This window comes from Pelodiscus sinensis, chromosome 19 (genome assembly GCF_049634645.1).
Source record: "Pelodiscus sinensis isolate JC-2024 chromosome 19, ASM4963464v1, whole genome shotgun sequence".
NCBI lineage: Eukaryota > Metazoa > Chordata > Testudines > Trionychidae > Pelodiscus > Pelodiscus sinensis.
This window is the reverse complement of record NC_134729.1, coordinates 31,017,955-31,026,369: the sequence shown is the minus strand read 5'-3', so window position 1 is coordinate 31,026,369 and position 8,415 is coordinate 31,017,955.

The window sequence follows — 8,415 nt, the reverse complement described above, 5'->3', positions numbered from 1 at the left end:
GCCCGCGCTTTACGGGTCCGTCGCCATAGCAACAAGCGGGAGGGAGGCGGAGTCGCCTCTCAGCGGCTGCCGCGGCCCCACCGGGGCTCGGCTCGTTCGCGACGCGCAGCGGGACCCTGCTCCGCGGCCGAGGTGAGGGATGGGGCGGCCTCTCCCGCCAGCGCCCCTCGGCTGAGACCCGGCATGGCCCACGCCGGGGACAGACGGGGCAGCGAGTAGCTCCCGCCGCTGCCCCATTCCCTCAGCGCGGGGGGGGGCGCCCTGTATGGCGGGGGGGGGGGCGGGGACAGTGCGTAGGGGGCGGGGGGGCGCTGAGACAGTGCGTAGGGGGCGGGGGGGCGCGCGGGGCCCTGGGACAGTGCGTAGGGGGCGGGGGGGCGCTGAGACTTTGCGTAGGGGGCGGGGGGGCGCGCGGGGCCCTGGGACAGTGCGTAGGGGGCGGGGGGGCGCTGGGACAGTGCGTATCGGGTGGGGGGGGAGGGCTCTGGGACAGTGCGTAGGGGGCGGGGGGGCGCTGGGACAGTGCGTATCGGGTGGGGGGGGGAGGGCTCTGGGACAGTGCGTAGGGGGCGGGGGGGTGCGCGGGGGCGTTGGGACAGTGCGTAGGGGGCGGGGGGGCGCTGGGACAGTGCGTATCGGGTGGGGGGGGAGGGCTCTGGGACAGTGCGTAGGGGGCGGGGGGGCGCTGGGACAGTGCGTATCGGGTGGGGGGGGAGGGCTCTGGGACAGTGCGTAGGGGGCGGGGGGGGGGGGGGCTGGGACAGGGAGTATAGAGGAGGAGGCTGAGAATTCCCAGCCCAGTCTATAAGGGAATCACCTCAGGCATCCCCGTCCTTGCGGCATCCCCAGGCACACCACAGGCACCTGCTAAAGTCTTTCCCCACTCGTGCATTGGCACCACGCAGCCAGATCAGACCTGCGGCAGCCTCTGCAGCAAAAGGGAGGCAAGGATGCTTGAAAACAGGAGAAATGAAAAGGACAGGTGAAGCGCCTAGTTTTAGCTGTATTAAGGGAAACACACCAACATACGCACTTTATAGCAGCACACTAGTTCACACTGTGGATTTGTCCCATTTTAACTATAATTTTGTTTCTGAACAGCTATCTGTAGTGTTACAAATCAGCCAGTTTATATACCCACCCTAACAGTTGAGTTCACTGCCGTTTCCATTTTTATAAATCGGAAGGAACAGTCTTTTACCTCTTAATTCATGAATGATTTTATGAAGTGCTGCTGAGCAAGCATCTGATGGAAGGTGGCACAGGGATATAATAGTGTCAGTAATTTGGTTTTGTTTTATTTAATCAAAGTTCTCAAAACAGTGACATGTTTGAATAAATCAGTTGCATCACTCATTTTGTTTTGCAAAGCCTCCTATTCTGATCACTTCCTAGTGCTACCCCCTTCACCTGCCTTCACGCCAGTTTTCTTAAGGAGAAGCTGAGACAAGTTCACTAACAGGATACATGAGGCAGATAGGTTCCTCTGTCAGTACACATTAAATGGGCCTGCATTTTGATTACTGGAGCAGAGGTGCATGGAGGGACAACACATGGAGATAGATGAGGGAAGTTGTGCCCTGTCCCCTCCTCCCCTACGAGTGGAAGAGGGAGGAAGAGAAGAGACTGGCACCCACAGGAACATTTCACCTCATCAGCAGCAGGCTTCAACATTAGGGTTCCCCCCTTTGCAGTACCAGGATCTAGGGACCCACAATTCCATTGCCATATTCAGCAAATTACAGAACAACATAGGGTTGCTGCTGACTTGCCCTAGTTTACGAGCTTTACAACTCAACCTTTCCAAGTCCTGATAAATGCAAAATAATGCACATTGGAAATCCCACCTCTGCATACAAAATAATGGGGTCTAATTTATCTATTACCGCTCAAGAAAGGGATCTTGGAGTCATTGTAGATAGTTCGCTGAAAACATCCACTCAACGTGCAGCAGCAGTCAGAATGTTAGGCATAATTAAAAAAAGGGATAGCGAATAAGACAGAATCTTATTGCCACTGTATAAATCCATGGTATGCCCATATCTTCAATACTGCATACACAAGTAGTCACCTCATCTCAAAAAAGATATATTGGCATTGGAAAAGGTCTAGAAAATGGCAACAAAATTAGGGATTGGAACAGGTGCCATATGAAAAGAGATTAAAAAGAATGGAATTTTTCAGCTTAGAGAGATGATATAAATCATGATAGGTAAGGAGAAAGTGAATAAGAAAGTTATTTACTCCTTCCCATAACATAAGAACTAGATGATCACTACATGAAATTAATAGGTATCAGGTTTAAAACAAACAGGGTTCCCCCCCCCCACACACACACACAGCACAGAGTCAACCTGTGTAACTCCTTCCCAGAGGATGTTGTGAAGACCAGGACTTTAACATGGTTCAAAAAAGAACTACAGTAAAACTCCATTAGTCCGGCATCCAGTGCTCCGGCACTCCTGATGGTCCAGCAACATCAGGAACCCGGAAGTGCTCGGGGCAGCCAACCAATTGGAGCTGCTCTGTGCCCAGCTTCCCAGATTCAGCCGCTGCTGAAACTGACCAGCAGCTGAATCGGGGAAGCTGGGGACAGAGCAGCCAGGGTGCTGCCGGGTTGGTCCGGCAGTGCCAAGGGGCGGCGCTACAGGACCAACCCGGCAGCACCCCAGCTGCTCTGTCCCAGGCGTCCCCAAGAGCAGCTGGGGTGCTGCTGGGTTGGTCTCGCAGTGCCAAGCGGCAGTGCTACCGGACCAACTTGGCAGCACCCCAGCTGCTCTGCCGCAGGCATCCCCAATTCAGCCACTGCTGAAACTGACCAGCAGCGGCTGAATTGGGGACGCCTGGGGCAGAGCTGGACTATCGGAAGGGGGGGCTATGAGAGGTCTGGGGTGGCATCCCCCACTTCACCCCAGACCCCTCATAGCCCCCCCCTTCTGATAGTCTGGCATATCTGATAATCCGGCACCCCCTGGGTCCTAAAGGTGCCAGATTATCAGAAGTTTACTGTAGATAAATTCATGGAGGATAAATGGCTATTGGCCAGAATGGGTAGGAATGGTGTCTCTAACCTCTGTTTGTCAGGGGCTGGAAATAGATCACAGGAGAGAGATAATTTGATGATTCCCTGTTTTGTTCACTCCTTCTGGGGCAAGTGGCATTGGCCACTGTCAGAAGATAAGATACCGGGCTAGATGGAGCTTTGGTCTGACCCAGTATGGCCTTTCTTTTGTGCTCTAAAATCTGAATGGTTACTCTGATTGCTTGGCAGTCTGTGTCCTGGGAATGAGAGTTGCACTCATGATCCAAATTTGATGTCATTTGACCAAGGCTGAATTTCAGGCTACTGCCCAAACAGGTTTCTTTTTTTTAATTATTATTAGGCTATGTCTACACTGGGGGCGGAGGAGAGGAGGGATTTCCGGGATATCCCAGAAAAACTCTGTCACATCCAAGGAACATGTTTGCTCTTCCACTTTTTTTGCAGAAGACCAAACATGCTCTTTCAGGGAGCCCTTTATTCCTCATTCTACAATGGATAAGGGCTCTTCCAAAAGGAGGTGGCTTTTCTGCCATTTGGCCCTGTCTAGACTGGGTCAAATGGCAGAAAAGCCTTTCTGGAAAAGTGATCGGAAAAAGCTATGCAAATTTGAAGAGCTCTTTCCAACAAAGGATTGTAATGTAGACTTAGCCTTAGAGAGCAAGTACTAAGTATATCTAGCTGAATCTGAGACAGATGAGAACTCACCCCACTGTCCATTATCCTTAGTTAAGTCAATCATAGACTTATTAGACAAAAGGAGCTTGGGAATAGATGCCTGTAGGATGCTATAATTCGAGTGTCCTGGATGACACTTTGATTTTAATAAGAATTGGTTTTGGTGGTTGTGGGGACAAATAAGGCACGTAAATGTTGCCTCCCAGAGGGAGAGGGGATTGTGGGAAGGGAGGGGAGGTAAGTGGGGATAGGTGGTAGGGAAAGAAATATTGGAGGTTGAGGTGAGGCAGGATTAGGACCAGTCTTCCAGTACACCCCAACACTCCAACCTGCACTCTGCTACTCCTCCAGGCTCCAGCACACCCCAGTCCTGCATTACAACACACCTACATCCCCAGCTAACACTACCAGGCAGAGACAAATGGAGAAAATGTAACTCAGGTGTGGAAAAAAGCAGAAAAGAAAGAAGGAATAGTTAAGGGACTGAAAGGTTCACTGGAAAAGTGTAGTTTCTAAAAGTGTTTTGACTAGCAAGGAAAATGCTGCATTTATGAAGTCCCGCAATTGTACTACGGCTGAGGAAGATGCACAGGCTGATGAAGAGTGACAATGAATGCTTTTCAGAAACACACTGAGTTTGCTAAATGGGAAAAGGGTTGAAAAATTGGCTGGTGTACTCAAAGCTTATATCACAAAATGGCAATGTGTCTAGTGCAAAGTTATGTTGACATGACTTTTGAAGACAAAGGGAAAATGTTACTTTCTTCCAATTCAAGAAAAAAAAAGCAGACAAGGACTGTCATTCTCAGTGGCTGGACTTGGCCTCCATACTAGTGATTGTAGGGGTCAATGGTACAATTATATCCAGGCAGGCAGATATAAGAATGTAAGAGGCATGCCACTGATCATGGTCAATGAGATTTAATTATGAACATAATTATAAAAAACACTAAAATTGCACAACTGGGTGTCAACATTTAATCTGTAAGCAGATTTCACCTGTATAAAACTTTTTTTGGGGGGGAGAGGGGGACCATAGAATCATAAGGTTAGAATCATAGAACACTAGAACTGGAAGGGACCTCAAGAGCTCAGAGTCCAGTCCCCTGCCCTCATGGCAGGACCCAGTACCATCTAGACCCGTGGTCACCAACTCATCGATCGCAAGGCGTGCCAGGCTCCCCATATCTCCCCACCCCCAAGAAGCCCCACTACCTACCTCCAGCAACAATGGAGGTAGTGGCAGCTTTCCAGTGGGAGGACGGAAGTCCTAAGTCATGTGTCACTCCTGGGGGTTCCAGAAATGTGCTGGCTGCTTCCTTGCCCCGGTCTGTGGTATGCTGGGAGCTTACCGGGGAGTCCCCAGAGGCATGCGCTGGGACTCCCCTCACCCCCCCACAGAGAAGGGGAGTCAGCCCAGGAGGATGTGCATGCATGGGCTTCCCTGCTCCGTGCAGGGAGGGGGTCAGCCCCAGAGGGGGCACACAGGGGCTTCCCTGCTCTGAAGTAGGCTCACACCAGCCCCAGAGGAGGCACGCAACAGGGCTTCCCTCCTCTGCCCAGGAGGAGGGGGAGAGGAGAGGAGTCCTGGGAGGAGGCAGGTACAGGGGAGACTCTGCCCCCACTGGCACCGTCTCCTGCCACAGAACTCTGTCCCCAATGGCACCTTGTCCCCTGCTGCAGAACCCGTCCCCCCAACGCTGTCCCCTTTCCCCCTCTGGCACCATCTCCTGCTGCAGAACCCCGTCCCCTGCCCTCCTGGCACCCCGTCCCCTCTGCCCTGTCGCAGAATTCTGCCTCCACTGGCACCTGTCCCCTGCCCCAACACCCACTAGCACCCTTTCCCAGTACCATGTCCCCTGCTCCCACTAGCACAGTTGGGGCCACGTTAGTGAGGCTTGGGCAGTTTTAGAGGAGTACTTTTTTGCATCTCACTTGTGTGGCCCCAACTGACTTTTCTGTGGGTCATGATCTCGGACTCAAAACAGGTTCTCGGTCCTTCTCATAAAGAAAGACAATACAGAAATTGTTTGACATAGTATTTTATTTAAAAATGAAGCCTGGCCAATAAACCCCCAATTGGGGCCAAGCCCCCATCTGGCCACAGCATCATAACACTCCTGCACCCCCCTTTCTCCCAGACCCTAGATCTGAGCCTATCATACACTGGAACCCCTTTCCCTGAGCCCCTCACATACCCTAACCCAAATTCCTGCACCCTCACATCCACAAGCCTGTGGCTTTGCTTAGTACCCCAACCCTCCATCTGACCCCAACACTGCCTAGCATGGAGCCCCTGCCCCAAGCCAGCATCCCCTTCTCCACCTTTTCCTGCATCTGGATTTCCTCCCAGAGCTTGCACTTCTCACCCCTTCCCCCACCCAAATCCCTCACTCCCACCCCAGAGCCTACACATCCTCTGTCAACCCAGCCAGGGTACAACTAGACTGCAGGAGTTTTTCGGGATTCCAGAGATGCGCCAGAAACACTCTTCTGCATCCAGGGATGTGTTTGTTCTTCCGCTTTTTTTAGTGGAAGAGCAAACACGCTCTTTCGGTAATCCCTGTATTCCTCTTTCCACGAGGAATAAGGGGGCTTCCGAAAGAAGGGGTTTTTCTGACATTTGGTCCAGTCTAGATAGGCCAAATGTTCCTACAGAAGAATTGGGAGGAAAAAGCAGCAGTATAAGGATTGGGGATAGCAAGTGATGGAAAGGAGGAGAATAGAGGGTGGGGCGGGGCTTCAAGGAAGCAATGGGGTCTTGGGGGAAGGGTGGGGCAGTAGATCTTGGCTTGTTCTGTCATTTAAAAAGTGGTCTTGGGTGTAAAAAGATTGGAGACCACTGATCTAGACCATCCCCGATATTTATCTAACCTTCTCTTAAATATCTCCAGAGATGGAGATTCCACAACTTGCCTAGGCAACTTATTCCAGTATTTAGCCACCCTGACAGGAAGTTTTTCCTAATGTCCAACCTAAACTGCCCTTGCTGCAGTTTAAGCCCATTGCTTCTTGTCCTAGCTTCAAAGGCCAAGAACAATTTTTCTCCCTCCTGCCAAGACAAGTCCCGCACCTACAGTGAAACACCCACAGGGACATCATTCGAAGAACTGATAATAGTTACTTGACTATTCAATTAACTGATATTTAACATCCCTATTGGAGACTGAATGTGCATCTACTTGCTAATAATTTAGTATAGGCTATCTAGATGAAAACCATGGGATAATGTAGAACAAATTACAGGAACCAATCAAAATGCTATTAGAAGGGGGTTTAGATTGCCTGCATTGTATCCCTGGTGTGATGGACAGGAGGAGTGCCCAGCTTCCTAGTTCTCTCCAGTTCAGTTTCTAACTGCTTTATCTCCACTTCTGCCTCTAAACACTTTTGCTTCTCCCTTGTCTCGGTTTCTAATTGCTTCATTTGTAGTAAGAACTCATCTCGGCCTGAGTTAGAGATCTGCCTGCCTTAAGGGTACTCTTCCACCCTGAAGAAGTGGTGAGGGAGGGTATGGTTACCACCCCCTGCTCCCAGAAGATGACTTTCCCCGGGCCTCACAGGGACATCCTCCTGTCCCACCTCCTCAGAGTACAAGTCTTTCCTGGTGGTAGATATTTTGCCCTGAGCTGAGGCCGTTTTCACCTCACTGTGTCACTTAGGGAGCGTTAGTTGCGCTAGGGCTACCCTGCCCGATCACAAATGCATGGACCAGGCTGCTTCCCTGCCCTACTCTAGCCTAGCTATCCAATTGCCCCAAAAGCTAGGAAAAAAACCACCACACTATTTGGTTTGGATTCTTTGGCTGTGCAGATTTAATCTTCTGTGCGCCTTCCTCCCCGCCCCCAGGCAGCAAAAGAGGAAACCAAAACAAGTCCCAAAATTTCCAAACAGCAACACAGGAAAAAAAAAGTGTCCTTTTAAAATCCTGAGGCCTGTGATTCCTGGTTCAAAATGATCCCTCCGCTCTGCCAACATGTGAGGGCTGTTCCCCACTCCGGCACTCCACGTACAGAAGATGGGGGCCCGCAGGTGACCTTAAATATCTTGTCTCTATTGGTTCTGCTTACTGAAACTCCCCAGTCACAGATTCACTGATTTTGGTGGGTAGCTGCCACCACCAAGTGAAACAACCTTTCTTCTTGAACCCAGGAAGAAAGCACTTGGACTTCCTTCCCAAGCAAGAGTTCCCTAAGCTCCTCTGCCACAAGAGAGCTTGAAAAAACAAACAAAAGAAAACAAGCTGTCTTTGATAGCTGACCTCTCAGACTTGACACACACACAGATCTCCTGTTTCTTTCCAGAACACAAGAATCAAATCACCACCTTAAAAAAGGTGATTTTATTAACAAAACAAAAAGATATACTTGATAAAGTATACTTGGTTGCTAGGTGTTACAGAGCAACTGAGTAAAACAAATTAAAACAACTCTGGGTACATTTTTAGATAGGGAGAGGGAAAGGATAGATTCACAGAAGTTTAACCAAACAACCAAAACAAAGAAAAACGCCCTGATCATGACTAAATACACATTTTCTGTTTATTTACTCATGATCCCTTCCCTGTTTAGTCCACTTCCATGCCCTGCATTCCTTGGAGGCATGGTAGTCCTGCCTGGATTTAAATCATGCTGTTTTCCAACACCACCTGGTTTAACTAACTCCTACAAAGAAAGGAGGCAAGGTATCTTATACAA